This window comes from Danio rerio, chromosome 19 (genome assembly GCF_049306965.1).
Source record: "Danio rerio strain Tuebingen ecotype United States chromosome 19, GRCz12tu, whole genome shotgun sequence".
NCBI lineage: Eukaryota > Metazoa > Chordata > Actinopteri > Cypriniformes > Danionidae > Danio > Danio rerio.
Window position 1 is genome coordinate 16365917 of NC_133194.1, and position 19516 is coordinate 16385432.

The following is a 19516-nucleotide window of genomic DNA, read 5'->3' on the forward strand; positions in this document are numbered from 1 at the left end:
CTCTTTACACAGAAGAACGCTGGAGCTCAGACAGAGTGACCATCGGGTAATTAATTACCTCCCTGACTAAGGCCCTTCTTCCCTGATCACTCAGCTTAGATGGCCCAGCTCTAGGAAGAGTCGTGGTGGTTTCAAACATTTTCCCCTTACGGATGATGGAGGCCACTGTGCTCACTAGAACTTTCAGAGCAGCAGAATTTTTTCTGTAACCTTCCCCAGCCTTGTGCCTCCAGAAAATCATGTCTTAGAGGTCTACAGATAATTCCTTTGTCTTCATGTCTGGTTTGTGCTTTGACATGCACTGTCAACCCTGGGACCTTATATAGATAGATGCATGCCTTTTTAAATCATGTCAAATCAACTGGATTTACTACAGGTGAACTCCAATTAAGCTGCTGAAACATCTCAAGGATGATTAGTGGAAACAGAATGTACATGAGATCAATTTAGAGCTTCACGCAAAGGCTGTGAACCCTTATGTACATGCGATTTTTCAGCTTTTTATATTTAATAAATTTGCAACAATTTAAAAAAAAAAAAACTTTTTTTCACATTGTCATGTATTGTGGTCAGAATTGTGAGGAAATAAATTAATCGAATCCATTTTGGAATAAGGTTGTAACATAAAAAAAAATAAAATAAATGTGGGAAAACTGAAGCGCTATGAATACTTTCCAGATGCACTGTAGGTGTGAATGCTGAACATATGCTAACACTTTAACCTGAAAATGTTTTCACCAAAAGTTATATTTCCAGTTAATAATTTGAAGCAAAACAATACAAAGGCCAAGCTCTATTGCTGGCACAAATCCAGTGATAAAATATGATTGAAACAATCAGCACTTTGACAAAAGCAGCAGCGTAAAGTCGCTTACGGTTGCTCTTATTATAGTCCATTATGATACTTCTGCTTTTTCCTCTTCAAAAGAAAGTGGAACAAATGTCAGTTTTTGCTTCCCAGTAATCTTGCTAAATTTATTCAGACATGTTTTTTTTTTCTTTCTTTCCTGAAAGGATGTCATTTTGAATCAGCACTGAACTCATTATGTGGACAGTTTTTTTTCAATGGTTCGCTATTAGGCTTCCACTAATAAGCTTCTTTAAACAGAATGTCATCTCAGTTCTTTACCCTATACTGCTGGAGAAGCTTTACACACCAGCTCTAATGTGCACTGTGAACTCTGGGACAGCATATGTGAAATGTCCACTTGCACCCAGAGCAGGATAAAGGATAACATCTAATCTAGATCCCTCAACTGCACAAGCTGATTGAAGTGTCACACTGTCGCTATAGGACAGCTCTGATACTGGGTCACATATGATAAGGACAGCAGTCTCACTTATTATAGATCAACTGGGCTTATGACGGCATCAAATTTTCTTGTTGCAGTTAAATACTGAAGCTTTTATCACAATCTACATTATTTTCATAATAAGCGTAAAAGTTACTTTAATAGGTATAGTAACAAAAAATAATCTGTGTATTGTTTTGTTGTAAATATATACTACTGTTTATTCAACCCAAATTCCAAAAGAATAATACAGTGCGGTGGGTGACACTTTACAATAAAGTCTCATTATTAAACTACTTGTTGGTCAATGGATTCAAAGAGCTGATTCATTACAACAACCATGTTAGTATTAGTTAGAAAATTACAATTCTGTTTTATGTGTTATTCACTCAATTAAATAAACAGATTACAAAGTGTAATGATTATAACTCTGATTATAATCAGTTATTAGGCATTAACAAAAAAAAAAAAACATCAGAGAGCTAGGATTAATAAAAGTTAAATAAAGTTTTGTTAACTATTGGAGCCTTATTGCACAGTGTTAGCCAACCCTAAATAGTAAAATAATTTTATATCAACATTTCTGCATGTAGTAGGCCTGGGCGATATGGGCAAAAAATCATATCTCAGCATTTTTAGGAGGAATGACAGTATACAAGATATTTGTGGTATTTTCCCATAATTGGTTACTTGAGAGTTAAAGCCTTTATTAAAACTATCAAACACAGGGGTTTCCCTTCTTGTTTGCAAATAAACAGCTGCATAAAAAATAACAGCTGCACAAAATCTTTGATGAATAAAAGACAGTACAGGTTTTTCTCCTGCTTAAAACTATATGTTGAACAACATTAATTTAACAAAATCTTTGATAAATAAATACAGTACAGGATTTTTTTTCCTGCTTAACACTATAGACAGCACTACTGTGCTGTTGTGCAAATAGTAAAGTAAACAGAACCATAGAAAACAGTTGAAGTCAGAATTATTAGCCCCCTTTGATTTTTTTTGTTTTTTGTTTTTTAAATATTTCCCAAATGATGTTTAACAGAGCAAGGAAATTTTCACATCATCCATTCAGTCATTCATTCATTCATTCATTTTCTTGTCGGCTTAGTCCCTTTATTAATCCGGGGTCGCCACAGCGGAATGAACCGCCAACTTATCCAGCTAGTTTTTACGCAGCGGATGCCCTTCCAGCCCGCAACCCATCTCTGGGAAACATCCACACACACACACACTCATCCACAACGGACAATTTAGCCTACCCAATTCTCCTGTACCGCATGTCTTTGGACTGTGGGGGAAACCGGAGCACCCGGAGGAAACCCACACGAAGGCAGGAAGAACATGCAAAGTCAGAAACGCCACACAGAAAGTCACACAGAAACGCCAACTGAGCTTAGGTTCGAACCAGCGACCCAGCGACCTTCTTGCTGTGAGGCGACAGCACTAACTACTACCTACTATTTTCACATCATGTCTGATAATATTTTTTCTTCTGGAGAAAGTCTGATTTGTTTTATTTTGGCTAGATTAAAAGCAGTTTTTAATTTTTTAAACACCATTTTAAGGACAAAATTATTAGCCCCTTTAAGCCAAATATTTTTTCGATAGTCAACAGAATAAACCATCATTATACAATAACTTGCCTAATGACCTTAACCGCCCTAGTTAACCTAATTAACCTAGTTAAGCCTTTAAATATCACTTTAAGCTGTATAGAAGTGTCTTGAGAAATATCTAGTCAAATATTATTAACTGTCATGATGGCAAAGATAAAATAAATCAGTTATTACAGATGAGTTATTAAAACTATTCTGTTTAGAAATGTATTGAAAAAATCGTCGCTCAGTTAAACAAAAATTGGGGAAAAAATAAACATGGGGGCTAATAATTCTGACATCAACTGTAGCTACATCGTCAGAGCAAAAAGGAACACACTTAAATAAATAGTAACACAACAAAAAGTATTGTAGAATAGAAACGAAACACAGTCAATGTAAATATGAAACAGTATTTTATGTCACAATTAGATTGTTGTTATAAGTTATCCTGTATACCACAGTTGTGTGATTCATAAACAACTAAATCAGCTTTATATGTTTTTTTTAGTTACACATTAACATCTATGTATTGTGCACAATCATTAGACAGTGCACATATCAAAGATATCTAAACATAAGTCTTTCACTCCATGTAAAAAATCCTATACTTTTTCTATTGTTTTGTTTTGCGCATGTGCGCTATATTCTGTGTAATATTTAAGCCAACAAAAGCCTTGAAGGTAGACTATTACAGGGCACTGGAATGTTGTCATGTAGACCTATTATATCCGAAATGTTCTGAAGCCATTTTATAGTTTCATGTGAAGTACAGATAAATATTCAAGTGGTTAAATTCATGTTTAGTTCAGCTCTTCCTGCCGCTGCGCCTGTCAATCATACTCCATTCATCCAACTCTCCAAGACTATTTGTTCCTGTTGGTTTTAATTATAAATTAGAAAAGGCACATCATGATTTAGAAACAGCAATAAACTCCTTGTTGCAGGTAAAAATTAACTAAACTAGCAAAACTAAATGCATTTCTCCACTGATTATTTAAACTAATAGAAACAAATAGTCTTGGCGAAAGATTTTTGTGTTGTCATAAACGTCTGCAGCACGCAGCTAAAAATTTTGAATGAATGAATGAAGAATGTTTGACAGGCGCAGGGGAGGTTCCTTTAGGGTTAACGACAAGTTCGACAACTACAAACCTTTCTCTTCCGAGAGCACATTAACCAGGTTAACAAAACCAACACCGTCTGCGCCAGTGGTGTAGTGGTTAGTGCGTCGACACATGCACGCTGACCCGGGTTCGATTCCGCCTCGCGGTCCTATGCCGATCCTTCCCCTCTCTCTGCTCCCCATGCTTTCCTGTCAATTCTCTCTACTGTCCTATTAAAAATAAAGGTGAAAACCCCGGAAGAAACAAAAAACAAAAAAACAACACCACCTGTAAAAGCACTTTCTCTCCCTCTCTCCGCTAAATGACTAAATGTAAATTTAAATAAATAATTTAAGTGTGCCAGTGAACTGCCTTCTGCCTTCAGCTTTTCTGATCTCTGTTAAGATTTCTATTATAGAGCTTGTAGTATAAAGTTGTTGCAGTGTGCTTTGTATGCAAATCTGGAGAGGCTGAACTAAAACAAAATGGTATGAAGTTTTTTGCTATAATTTTATTCAAATGTGGCTGCCGAGCACCCACCTTTAAGGAATTGCAATAAGCTTAGGATGTAAGTTTGTTACTTTCATCAAGGTGCGCAACTTGCGTGCACAAATAAGGAGCAACACGCAAATGGTGTGCAAGTGGTGCGCACATGACGCGCTCACATTTTTCAGGTGCACCAAGTAGAAAACATCTCAACTTTCCAGAATACTGCTAGCGCATGGCAATTTAATACAACTAGAACTAACCAATCTGCTTTACACTTTTTTAGTATGGGGAAATTATGTCATTTAACTTCATAATGTTTTATTTGACATGACTGATCTTCAATGTATTTGAATAATGATTGGTTCCTTTACTTGAAAGCTCAGATTTCTCCCAAACTTCATTTCTCTCTCTCTCTCTCTCTATCACACACTGTGGATTAAGGTTGTGATGATAAGGAAATTTCCCCACCGGTTAATCGACATGTGAGAACACCAGTAATACCGGTATCACCTTGGGGATTTTCTCATTTCCTCTTTATTTCTGCTTTAAAACAGCTTATAAATGTGTGCTTATTATACTTTTACTTTCAGTTTTGCGGGAATTGCCAATATGTGCTGCATAAGGGCGCTATAGCCTACACTACACAGTATACACTAGCAAGATGACAAGACTGCTGAACTCCACGGGACCAGTTTTTTTTTGTTTTGCTATTTGCTTGTTGTTCCTTTTTAAAATAACTTTTATTTGTAAAATCTCTCAAGTAAATATTGGCAATCTGGTAACATAATATCCCTCAGAGATATTGGAGTTCAATAATTAGGTGCGCAGTATGACTACTGACCAACACCTCCCTGTAAGTTTACACACTGCATAGATTAGAGCTCTGGTGTATTTCCAGTGCATGTTTTAGGGTGCTTTCACACCTGTGAATTGATTCAGTTGTTCCAAAACAGAGATTACAAATGTTATATTGTTGCTCTTTGCTCTGAAAAAGCGGTTCGCTTTCACACTGCAGAGTTTCTAATCGGACCAAAAGAGCTAAAACAAGTCACATGTGAGTAAACTCTCCTCACATTGGTCAGAGTTTCAGGGATTATTTTGCGGAGTCCCGCTCAGCTGTCAGGAGAGGTGGTGGTTTGGTGGTGTTTGACAAGGTGCGCGCCACGAGTCTGAAGAGTGAGGAGAGATGTGGTGGGGAGGGGTGAGAAGAGTGTGTGACGTAGTATATTTGAGGACTGGGAGGGAGACACGAGATAACCAGGAGATTATCACATTGTTTGCGGGTATCCGGAGACTCGCGAAACTTCCCGGCCTTCTCATAATTCTCTCTTCATGTAGTTGTATGCCTATTAAATATCCATGAAACACAGTGATACAACCACGCTCGGATCGTATCGCTTTCTCACTGCATTCGATCCGCTCAAGAGTTCGTTTTAATCGAGCCGAGACCACCTCATTCAAGTGTTCTCAGAGCGATTGATTTGGCGCGAATCCGAGAGCGATTGGTGGTTTCACATATGCCAAACGAAACGCGCTAACTGGGTAAACGAGACAGGTTACGAAAAAAAAGTGTAGATGTGAAAGCACCCTTAAATGACTTGCCTATTGGCAGCGTATATAACCACTAAGCTCAAATAGACTGAGCATATTTTTATTCATATTAAAACACATTAATACAAACTAGCCACCCTTTGATTTATTTTACTTTTTTTGTTTCTGTATATTTTTATCAAACGAAAAAATGTAATGAATGGTTTATTTTGGTTTTCATTTTATTGGAATTAATATAATTATTAGACGACACAACTTCTACATAACATTGGCTCTGATTGCGTTTTTACAGATATCCTACAGATAGACTTTTTGGCTCAAAGACATTTATGCCTGTTCATTTTAGTGCTGTATTTTGACAGATTTCGCAAAGGCTTCAGCTATTCTACCTGTCAGCTGGTACCGGCCTCAGTTTTGCAACTTGACTTGTGTGGCGTCTGTATCAATGGATGACAGCGAGAGAGAGAGATAAGATCAGATTCATTGTGTGGCTGCACGTCACAGTTACTTTACTACAATTTTTTAATATTGGCTTATCTAAATTAAATTTTCATTTGATTAAAAGCTGAAGTATTGCCAGACAGACAATGCAACTTTTGTTTTTTGAAGAGAGCGGCTTTATTGATAAAAGATGCACACACATACATACTGGATACACTCTTGTAGGCCTATTCATTATTGATTTTAATTTTTTTTACATTAAATGCATAATAATCAAGTGCAAAAAAGAACAGCTGAACTTCGGAAAAATTGATCACTATGGTTGCTGCGATGGTTGCTTTGTTTCTCTGCAGTTGGCTTATTAATGGCGTGGCATTGCTAAATCACTCGTTTTAAAAACTAATTTTTTTTTTTTTTTTAAAGATTATTTATTATTAAACATTGTGAGATGATGGTCACATGACTTTTTAAAATGAGAGTATGCCAAGCGTATTCATGGCTATTAATCTTATCTACCTGCAACCCACCCAGAACAAATCAAGTAGGCATAGGTGCGTTGAAGGTGCGTACAAATTAGTTGAGTTTCCTCCAGATGCTGCCACCTTTGTCAGGCAAAGTTTGAAGATTGCCTCATTCAAGTTTTCAGGTTCTCTTTTTGCATTTGGTTTAACCCAAAATATTGCCAAACAGGCGCTTATGCATTTTGTTTTGAAACTAAATCGTCCACCATTCTCTTTCTGTAAATTCGACTCCTCTACTTCTCCTCACGTGATAATTGACAAATGACGCATTGTAGCTATTTTCAGATTTTAATAACAGTGCATGCTCTCATCTAAAGTAAATTATTTAGAATTATATTTTCCATTTAATTCAAATAAATATTTAATTTAAAAAAACGAATACCAGTGAAAAAGTTATGTCTCCGGTGTTGGGTCTTAAAACCGGTAACACAGTCAACACCGTTTATCGTGGCAAGCCTATTTTGGACCTTTGACCTGTTTCCGTGAGGTAACGTCCTCTCCTCTTAGCCGTTACAGCGATACTTGTGGATCCATACAAGAGCGCATGTCGGCAGACTGCAAGTTTTCTCCACAGCGTCTATCATGGATCCCCTGGGATCACCAATGCCGGTAATCAGTGTCACTTATCAGTGAACAGCCAATCGCTGCTCTTTCTGTTGAGCATATGACCAATCATAAGGCTGTAAGCACTTGCACGACAAGGCTCAGAAAGCGAGTGGGATATTTGCATTTGTTTATTTGCTACAAATGCTTGTGTTGTTCTGTGCATACTTGAGTTTTTAAAGATGCAGTTCATAAATCTGACTCTTTGCATTAAAGGACAAATTGTATTAGTATAGACATATTAAATATATTTTTTTAAATATATATTTATAAAACACTGTTCTTCTGCTTGATCTTAGCAACTTAATCAGTGAAACATGAAATGGTGAGATGTTAGAAACCATATTTGCATGGATGATTTTAGGATCAGTCATGAGTAAAGAAAAGGATGTGTCAGCCATGCATGACAATATTAATGAAACCATATCCTGCTAATAGCAAAACAAACAGATGCTATCAGCTGTTGTTTGTTATTTTTTTACTCTCCAGCACAGTAGTCCATGGCAAGTGGCAAAGAGAATGTCAAATTTATAATTGGCATCAATAATAGATTAAAATTTAGAAATTTTAAGGTAATAGGCCAGTTGCAACACAACAGTATGACATAACCTATGTAATTGTCTTTTGAAATAGTTCAGCGCCCTGCAGATGTGAATATGTTATCATATGTAAACATTGACATCATCCTCATGTCAAACGCAAAACAGAATAATGCTATTTATGTTAATAAATGCCATTTTGCATTTAAGAATCTGTCTAATATGGTCTAATGTGTTTGTACTTTTTTCCTGATATGTCAATGCAATTTATAATGTTATAGACTCAAAATGAAGAATATGAAAATCTTTTGGAGTCAGGAGTCCACACTAAAAACACAATCAAAAAAAGTAAAGACACTATCATTAATATTATAATTTTTAATGTTTAATTGTAATATTCTTAAAGAATATCATAATCATCATTGACTAAATCCTAGACTATGCAAAATATATTTTCCCCAAAAGGGGAAGAAAAAAAAAAATTCATTTTTCTTTTAAATTGCAAACTTTCAAATAACAAACTTTAATCGGGTTAGACAGCATAATGAATTAAAATATACTGTGAGGCATGCAAATAAATGACAGACATTTGTATACATAACATTTTACTACATACGCCTTGTTACACACCAGAATACGAAATGAATATGTTAGGTAACGCTTATATTTCCTAGTTTTATATGTTCCATGTACTTACTAATTAATTAGGCACAATTACACGCATTAACTCTAACTAACCCTAAATGTATCCCGCATTCTAACCCTAACCATATGGCAAGTGCATTTAATTAATTAACATTACGGAGTAATTAAATGCATAACTACACAACAAGGACACGTTTATGTTAGTTATGTGTTAACTGTTTTCAAGGTTTACTGTGGTTTGGAAAAGTCAAGATTTTAAAACCACAAAAATGTTATTTTATACTGTTCCTAAGTTCCTAAGTATGTAAGTTTCTTTCTTTTTTTGACATGTTTTTTTACAATTATTTTATTTAGTTTTTTTTAAAGCAACAGTATCTCCAACAGACAAAGGACCCTCTACATGAAAATCAACTGGTCAGCACTAGGCTTGGGACGATAACCGTTTTCAATGTATACCGAGATTTAGAAAAGTCAAGGATTTAAAACAACCAACATTTTCTGTAATACTGTTCATAAGGTATGTGTAAGACTTTTTATTTAATTTTATTATTATTTTTTTTTTAGTAAAACAGTATCTTCAGCAGAAAATATATCCAAAGATGCTATTTTAAATTGTAAAGAAATCTGTTTTTTAAATGAAGACAGTCAATGATTCATTTGATTTATTTAGCCTGACATGTTTAATGTTACAAAATATTATAAATGTTTCAAAAAATAAAAAAATATTGTTTTCAAAGGAAAAAAAAAAAAAAAAAAAAAAAATATATATATATATATATATATATATATATATATATATATATATATATATATATATATATATGTATATATATATATATATATATATATATATATATATATATATATATATATATATATATATATATATATATATATATATCTGAAAAGAATATCTTTTACAGCAGTAATCACAATACCGTGAAACTGTGATATTTTTATCATACCATCAGAATCTTATACTGAACCATGCCAAGTCGGCACACGATTCAGAAAACATTATAAATCAATAATCCTATGCTGCTTTGTGCATCATATGTGCTATGCACCTAAACCAGAGGTCGCCAAACTTGCTTTAACACACCTGAAGTTTCTAGTACACATAGAAATGATTAGCTGACTCAGGTGTGTCTAATTGGGGTTGAAAATAAGCAGGACAACGGCCCTACAGGACCAAGTTTGGACACCCTTGACCTAAACAATGCAGTGGCTTACTTGTTTGTTTGTTTGCTTTAATTACCACCAACAAATGGTAAGCTGTACATTATGTACCCAAGTAGCCTACTAGAGCTGCACGATTCTAGCTAAAATGAGAATCGTGATTTTTTTTTTTTGCTTAAAATAAAGATCACAATTTTCTCATGACTCTGTAAAATAAAGGTTAATATGAGTCGGCAATTATTATTGCTTTTTTCTCAAACATATGGTAAAAATAATAATAATATTGTGTGTAGGTCTACTGGTTTGTATAAATAATTCTATTTTATTCATAATAATTCTGATGTTGAATTATGTTTGAGATATAGTCCTATGCTTGCAATCTGTCATTGACAACATTATAAGACCCTTTAATTCACTGGTAAAACCAACATTATATAGGCTAGAGTAGTTATTCTGACACTGTAAACATTTATTTTCATGCACAACTGTGTGTTCGCTATGAAAGAAAAAAACATTAAATGCTTGTCGCAATTATAACTAGGGGTGTCACGATTCTCCAAATTCTCGATTCGATTCTTAAGTCACGATTCGATTCGATTTTCGATTATGAATAATTAATTAATTAATAACAAATTAATTATTTGTAGCCTACTGTACAGTTTACAGTCTTATGTTTTTAAGAAAACTTATTTAGTTCATCAAGGCTACATTTATTAAATGTAAAAAATGTTAAATTGTTAAATATTTACAAAAAAAATTTAAATAACTACTTTGTTATTGTATGTAGTTTCAAATAAAATTATTACTCCAGGCATTATTGCTTTTATTACTATTACCATTAATAAATATAATAATAATTAATATTAGTGATTTCTGAAGGATCATGTGACTGGAGTAATGAAGCTGAAATTTCATCTTTAAAATCACTGGAATAAATGAATAAATTAAATGATAAACTACTTTTGAACAGTTATTTTATAGTGCAACATTTCATAATTTGTATTTATGATGAAATAATTGCAGCCTTGGACAGGCCTAATACAACATACTATACGATTAAAACATGGAAAAATTAACAGATAGTAATTTCGGTCAATTTTCCTGACGGATAAACCGAGATCAGGCTGGATAAACAGCTCTCAGTAATATTTCAGCATGCTTCCACTTTCGCATTTACCGGTAAGAATGACATCTCACCCGCTCATCATTCTCTCTTCATATAGCCGTATATATGGCTATTACACGATCATAATACACTGTGATATAGCCTGGGTCGATCCGCTCAGTAGGACAGAGACCGTCTCATTCAGGGGATCTCGGACTGATTTGGCGCGGATGCGAGCGCAACTGCTGGATAAATGCCAAACAAACTAACGGGGGAAACGAGACAGATTCCGAAACAAACGTCTATGTGTGAGGCAGCACTGTACACTGGCCCGAGCGTCTCGCACGCTGGCTCCGGGCTATCGGGCAGTCCTTGTCGAGCCCTGAAGGTTTAAGCTCTGTCGACGGGTCTCCTGCGTCTGCACAGTTTAACAAGCACTTCAACAAGCGTGTTTTTTCCCGCTTGGCAAGCCAAGCTGATGTGACATGGGGGCGTGGCAGCATCGACGATTCTATATTTTGATTCGATAATCGAAATCGAGCATAAATTTCGATCGATTTTCGATTAAAATCGAAATCGTGACACCCTTAATTATAACGCTAAAATGTGATATGATTATTGAAATGATGTGCACGCTTTCGGTTTAATTTTCAGCCGTGTGCTGTTCATACTTCACGCGCGGCTCTAAAACGATTACTCTGTGCCACAAACTAAATATTATTCACAACTTTATTACCTGTTACTCACCACATATGCGGGTTCAGTTCACGCGCGCGTCTATCATTAAGCAGGGCGCACGCTCGCACAGTCAGCAGCTCAAATCATGTGCGATTTCCTGGCCACGAATACATCATTATATGAAGACAAAAATTTAATTTTTGGATGAATTATACCTTATAAATACAGTATGTGACTCTTTTAACATCATTTGGAGGTGTTCATGTTGCTGAGCAATGCATGTGAAACAATGAAAAGATTCATGCAGCCGCCTTTGCTTCTCTCCTGAACTTGAACATATGATTGGCAGAATCGTAGGAATGCTGGACTAAGATCGTCTAGGGCAGGTGTGGGCAAACTTGATCCTGGAGGGCCAGTGTCCTGCATAGTTTAGCTCCAACCCTATTCAAACAGACCTCCCTATAGAGTTCAAGTAATCTTGAAGACACTGATTAGTTTGTTCAGGTGTTGGAACAAAACTCTGCAGGGACACCGGCCCTCGAGGATCAAGTTTGTCCATCCCTGGTCTAGGGGGTCGAATCGAGATCGCAATCTTTTTTGATTAATTGTGCAGCTCTACATGCAGCTCTGCAATCCATTTAAATATAATTTGCCAATGCATTTTATCCATATCAGATACACAATACACATAGTGAAAGTAACTATAAAGTTAAATCTACTCTTCTCTAAGTTCACCAGCCACTTACTTGCATGTATTTGGGAAGTAACTGGTGAATTTACGTGCTCAATCCTGCGTGCTCTGCTTTTATAAATGAGGCAAACATGCGGCCACAAGTAAACATGGCGACGCCCATCTCACGTTATTGATCACGATTAGGGCTGCAACTAACGATTATTTTAATAATCGATTAATCTGTCGATAATATTTTTCGATTAATCGGATAAAAACCAAAACAAGAAAAGCATTAACAACCCTTTGTTCAAAAAAGCTCATGCCTGAGCTGTTATACTACTACTACTACTACTACTACTAATAATAATAATAATAATAATAATAATAATAATAATAAATAATAATAATAAACGGACTAGTTGTCCTGTTTTCAATCCAAATATCTACATGTTTTTAAATGAAGATACATACTAAACACATGAAATAGCATGAGATGTCACTTAACTTTAAAATTAAGTGATTGTTTGCTTAAAACACGCTAGAGCTGCACGATTCTGGCTAAAATGAGAATCGAGATTTTTTTGCTTAAAATAAAGATCACAATTTTCTCACGATTCTGTATATGTAAAATAAAGTATGGTAAAAGCAAACATATGGCACAACATCGATAACAATATTATGTGGTCTACTGGTTTTTATAAATAATTATATTCTACTTATATTAATTATGATGTTGAATTATTATGTTTGAGATATATGCTTGCAATCTGTCATAAAAAATCAGACATTTGCCATTATCAGATTATATTCAACAACAATATATAGGCTAGAGTAGTTAAACTGACACAGTAAACATTTATTTTCATGCACAACCGTGAGTTCGCTATGAAAGAAAAAAAAACATCAAATGCTTGACGTAATCATAACTCTAAAATGCGATATGATCATTTAAATGAAATGCACACTTTCGGTTTCATTTTGACTGCTAAGTGCTTGTTCATACTTTGCGCAACTCCCAAACGATCACTCTGTGCCACAAACAGAACATTATTTACAACTGTATTGCCTGTTACTCGCAACATATGGTTCTGTTCACTATATCATTAGGTAGAATTCGCGCACGCCCTCTCTGTGATAACAGCTCACGGCCAGCAGCTCGTCACGTGTGATCTCCCGGCTGCGTAAATATCATTATAAGAAGACAAAAATGACAATTTTAGGTGAATTATACCTTATAAATACATTATGTGACTCATTTAACATCATTTAGAGGTGTCAATGCCACTGAGCAACGTATGTGAAACAATAAACAGACTCGTGCATTGCCTTTTCTTCTCTCCTGAACTTGAAAATATGATTGGCAGAATCGTAGAAATGCTGGATTAAGATCGTCTAGGGGGTCGAATAGAGATCGCGATCTTTTACCGATTAATTGTGCAGCTCTAAAACAAGTAAAATTATTTGCCAATGGGGTAACAAAAATGATCTTAATAAGATATAATCTCAAACAGAAGTTTTTAGCATCACTTCATTTTCTCATGTCATTTTTCTTGTGTGGTCTTGATGTAAGATTTTTTAGATATTTGAACTGGAAACAGGCCAGGATTGGCTAATCAGGAGGACCGGGAGAATTCCCGGTGGGCCGGCCTGTTTTTTGGCCGCGAGGGCCGGTGTCCCTAGCTCCAGAATCTGTTGCTCTCAGCAGTCACACTTTTTAAAATAATTTATAGAATCTGTTGCTCTCAGCAGTCACACTTTTTAAAATAATTTATTTATTTACTTGACCACAGTCTTCTTATTCATTATTTTACCGCAGCTCTGCTCTTTTTATATATAACCAGCCTGCAGGTTGATGATTTAACTCAGATGAGTCACTTCTCAATATACAACTGTTGTGGTCCAGTGGTTAGCAAGTTAGAATACGAGGCTGCCGACCCGGGTTTGATCTTCGTCTGAGTATATATATATATATTTTTTTTTTTTTCATTTTTATTGTTAAGACATATAATACTGTTAGGGTTGTTGAACATTTAAGGTTCTAAAGCAGCTGTTTTCTCAAAAAAAGACATGATAGTGTAATTAGAAACTGAATTGGAATGACCTTATTTTAATATAGTCAGTCGTGAACTGAGGTGGGCCGGTCTGAGGCTTGAAACTCCAGGGCTGAAAAGGAGTCCCACTCCGGCCCTGACTGGAAACGAGACAAAATGACTAAGTAAGAAAAGTTTTCTGCAGTGCAGCTATATGCACGACAACAGATGGCACAATATAGGATCTAAAAAAGGCGAGTGAATAAAAATGTGTCTTTAGTCTTGCAATGCAAAATAACTAAACCACTGCTGCTTTACTGCTGTTATTAACTCTTTCATTGCAGAGTTTAAAAGATTCTATCTGGCCCGGGAGTTCGTTTTTTTAGGACATTCACCCTTAATGTTTTCGTGGCGACGCATCATGTTTGTCATGTGACACACCGCTGCCAATACAGTGATGTATGACAGATGAATTCCTTTTATTTAGTTTTTTCTGTGTTAATTCTACATATTGACACGCTTGCTCATGTCATCATGTCATCACCTGATATTCCAATTCACATAAACATTTAAGTGATCGTGATCTGTAACGCGAGATGGACATATCCATGTTTACTAGCCGCCACTGCCTCATTCATAAAAAGCAGAACACGCAAGATTCAGCAGGTACATTCATAAGTGATGGTGAACTTAGAGAAGTAGATTCAACTTTATAGTTACTTTCATTATGTGTATCTGATATGAATAAACACATCAGCAAATTATTTTTAAATGGATTGTTAGACTTCCTTGTGTGTTTTACAAACTCTAAATGTGTTGTTTTACTACTACTTGTGTGTATTTACATATCTAAAACATAAATGAAGTATTAGGCGGTTAAAACGCTGCATAATTGTGATAATATGACATGTCTTTCAGCGGAATTAAGTTGGTTTTGTTTTCGAAAAGAATAAAATAAGCACTTTTTTGACAGTCCCTTACTGAGAGCTGAGCTGGAGCTCTCCCGGCTAAACGCATACTGCGACTGCTTGAACGGGGCAGTGCTCATAATATCAAGCGGAAAAAAAAGAAAAAGACAGCTGTAAAACATAACCAGCTTTGTCTTTTTGTAGGAAACACAGTTTAGATCTTTTTAGGGTAAGAGTTTTTTGAGTTAATGCCGTCCATCACTGAATGTGTCAGGATCCCGAAAACAAAACCAGCTTAACCCCGCTGTCTTTTTCTACTCAGCGCCAGACACAAAACACCAGCAACAGGGACTTTACGATTCTCACTTCAAAACGGAACAAAAGTAGGATTCTGTAGTGATTCTTCCGCATCATCCATGTCTTCTTTGAGTCGCTGAACTCTGTATCAGTGTGCGAGAGACGGAGAGGTGCTGTGCTTAATCCGCTCCGCACTGAGCTAGACTGTTCTTTTTTTTCCGATTTTTATCGATTTAATCGATTCGTTGTTGCAGCCCTAATCACGATCACTTACACATTTATGTGAACTGGTAAAACTTCTGTTTGAGATCATATCTCATTAAGATTATTTTTCTTACCACACAAAAAAGTATTTCACAAATAAATTAACTTGTTTTAAGCAAACTATCACTTAATTTGTAGGTGGGTTTTTTTTTCAGAAAACATGACATATTTTCTTATGCTATTTCATGTGTCTGTCTAGTATGTATGTTGATTTCAAAATATTTAGATATTTGGACTGAAAACAGGACAAAACTACTTAGTTTTTTATTTTATCTATTTTTTAATAAACTATTTGAAATAAATTTTTCTTTTTTTTTTATTTGATTCATCGATTAATCGAACAAATAATCGACAGATTAATCTATTAAATAATTGTTAGTTGCAGGTCTATTTTAGAGTGTGTGACGTGCATGATAGGCGCGGTTGTCATACAATTATACATTGTATATCCAAAAATGATATCAAAATAGCATTTAAGATTTTTAAAGGCCTTAAATTTCTCTACATTGATTTATGAACTTTTAATATGTTTAACACCCCGCGGACACCCTGTGTTTAATTATAGTTATCAGTATAAGCAGTTTAAAAAAAAAATTTCCTCTCAAACAAAATAAAAAAAACACAAATTTCATCAATCTGTACTTTTTAAGTGCATAAAAATGTGTTCTGAATATTTACTCTAACTAAATTTTACCAGAGTACTATTAGGATAATTTGTAAAGCACACAATCCAACCTGTTTAATCAAACTGGTCAAACAACTCCTAAACACTGTACGCTGTCTAGAAAAAATGCAGCACAGCAGTTAGCTTGAATACATGCTCAGAGAGGACATGTCAAGACAAATGACCTCTAAGGAAAAACCGACTCTCAGAGTTGTGTTTTGACAATTCTCTGGCAGCCCTGCCCATAGTCAAATAAAAGCTTTCATCTACAGGTATATTCAAATTTGCAGCAAATGTTGCACTAATTTCAAACCCTTTTCTAAACAGAAACTCTCATTAATCCCTCAGTAAACAAGCAAGGCCCTTTACAATGCAGTAAATTTCACAATATTATTCTCATAAGTAAAAAGCAACAAAATAATCAGCACATGCATTATGTACACATAGACTGACAGTCCTAGACTTTTATAACACCTCCTTCTAGAGCAGGAAACAAGTGCAAAGAACACATTGGGCCGCCATTTTACTGGCATTATTCAAAATACAAGAGCAGTCACATGACATGCGGTGTTGTGAAGTGGACAGGACAATTGTGGAATGCAGGACTAATATCAAATATAGCTAACCACATAAATGAAAGAAATGTCCCTGTAGTGAGGAAACTCCAGTGTGCTGAAACACACACACACAAAAAAAAGACAGAACCGGACTGACTGGTTGTGTAAAGCGACCTGCAGTGACACTTAGGTATTTACATAGCTGTGAGAGTTTAAAGTACAAATTAAATTAGTAGCTGAAGCCTCAGCCTGACGCTTGCAAATGCAAACACATGGCCCAAAAGAGCAATTCCAGTGTTATGGATGTAACATTTGCAGTAAAATCTTAAAGCATAAATTCACAGAGAAAGTATATGTTAACTTCACAGAGTTACGGAATCAGAAAAAAGATAAGATCAGTAAAAAAATTAGATTTTAAATGAGTGAAATAATCATGCGTTATGGATGTGACGAAAAAAGTTAGCAAGTTATCAGTTAATAATTCTATAAATTAAACTGCACAACCCAAAGGAAATAATGTTAATCAAAAAGGATAAGAGTTGGCTCACTATAGAACAAACACGATTGATTTTATTTTATTTTACATTGTTTGCATTTATGAGGAAAAAGCTTCGTTATGGATGTGACGCCTCACCGTTATGTATGTGACAGATGTGAAACTGGCACTTGTGTGATTTTGGTTAATCAAATATAATAGCTTTTTTTTTTTTTAAGTGTTTTTAAAGCACTGTAAAATACTTGCTTACACAAATAAATGCAGTAACAGTTTCAATATTTTGGCAAAAACTTAATTATTTTCATGGCAAGTTGACATTTGCAGGGAATTGCTAAATGAGAAAGGTAATAAGTGTATAGTAGAGTCTTTTTGTGAAAGAGAAAAAGAGGTTGTCAACTTGACAAGCTCCATAAATGACTGGAAAAACAATGATTTTACTAAATATTGCTAAATTACAGGAATGAAGGAAAGAAAGAAAAAAAGATAGGAAGTAATGAATGAATGAATGAATGAATGAATGCTATAGCTGATAGCTGAGCTTGAATCACAATCATCTATAAAATTATTCAGATTTATGATACAATCTAAAGTATAGAAGAAATATATAGGATTTAAATGTTTGGTGTCAATAACATACAGCAAAGCTCATTTTCAGCATCATTACACTTTATAAATCATTCTAATATGCTGTTTTATTGAGTTTTTCCAAAGTCTCTTCTATAGTCTTTGGTTTTTCCAATGTTGAAAACAGATAGAAGGGATTTTCAGATGAACAGATGATTAACATTTAGTCTGAATGAATGAATGAATGAATGAATGAATGAATGAATGAATGAATGAATGAATGAATGAAATATTACTGAATATCTGATCTTTTGAATTGTAAATGCAAAGCCTACGTTGTACATATATATTTTTTCTTCTGCAAAATATCAATGCAGTCAACATATTATTATTAAAAGTATTAAAAAATCAGAAAGAGAGATAACAGAACAAATGCCTTTGTGAGTAAAAATCACATAAACTCACAGTCTGAATCCTCTCATTAGCCATTAAACCTTCTCAAGTTAACCATCAACTCAGCCTAATGATGTATAAACACATTAAAAGAAACCTTATAAAGTAGGTCATATGGGTTTTTAAATAACATCTTATTTGCAGTCTGTAAAGTAACTGTCCTCCAGTATGAACAGTCTGCAACATGTTTATTAAAGCCATCGTTCGCCAACTAAAACTTCATATTCTATAGCTAATAACATAGTTCTGATATTCTGTGTATCTATTCTTCCATCAAACATTCACAAACAGTGTCGCAATCTTGTGTGGATGGAACAACACCACTAGATTTGTAGTTAGAAGTGTAGATCTCAGCTGTGTTCTATTCGGAGTAGTCTCATCTACGCTGTATTGCTTTCTCATGAACGCCTGTCCTTAATTGACACTGAAGAAAATAAACTGTTGAATTAAGTCTTTATTTAAAAAATGTTCTCACAATATCATAACAGAACCATTGAACCATCATGACATGTGGACTATTTTGACATTTTGGTTGGCTTCTGAATTTTTACTTTAATTAAATAGGAATTAGTTTTTAGATTTATACTTTCATTTTGCTTAACATGCATATTGGAATTTTTTATTTTTTTTTTTTTTTTGGAAAAGCTTACTTGTTCTAGCTGTTTTTATGTTAACTAGTTTGATTTTCAGCTAATAACCCTGGTTTAGCTAAATGATTTTAGGATGCTCGCATTGTACTTCATCACCCAAAAGACCATCAAAAGCTCTGGCATCAACTAAACAACCCCTCATTGTTTGACAGTCATTGTTAAATGCACTGACAAGATGAATAGAGTTTAAATGGGACACGGTCAAGCCTC

General features: G+C 34.8%; 1 protein-coding gene across 11 annotated transcripts in view; it reads right to left on the reverse strand.

The window, feature by feature from the left end:
* Positions 1–19516, reverse strand: part of phactr4a (phosphatase and actin regulator 4a) — an 87380-nt gene that overhangs the window by 66697 nt on the left and 1167 nt on the right. The gene's annotated exons all lie outside the window — the stretch shown is intronic.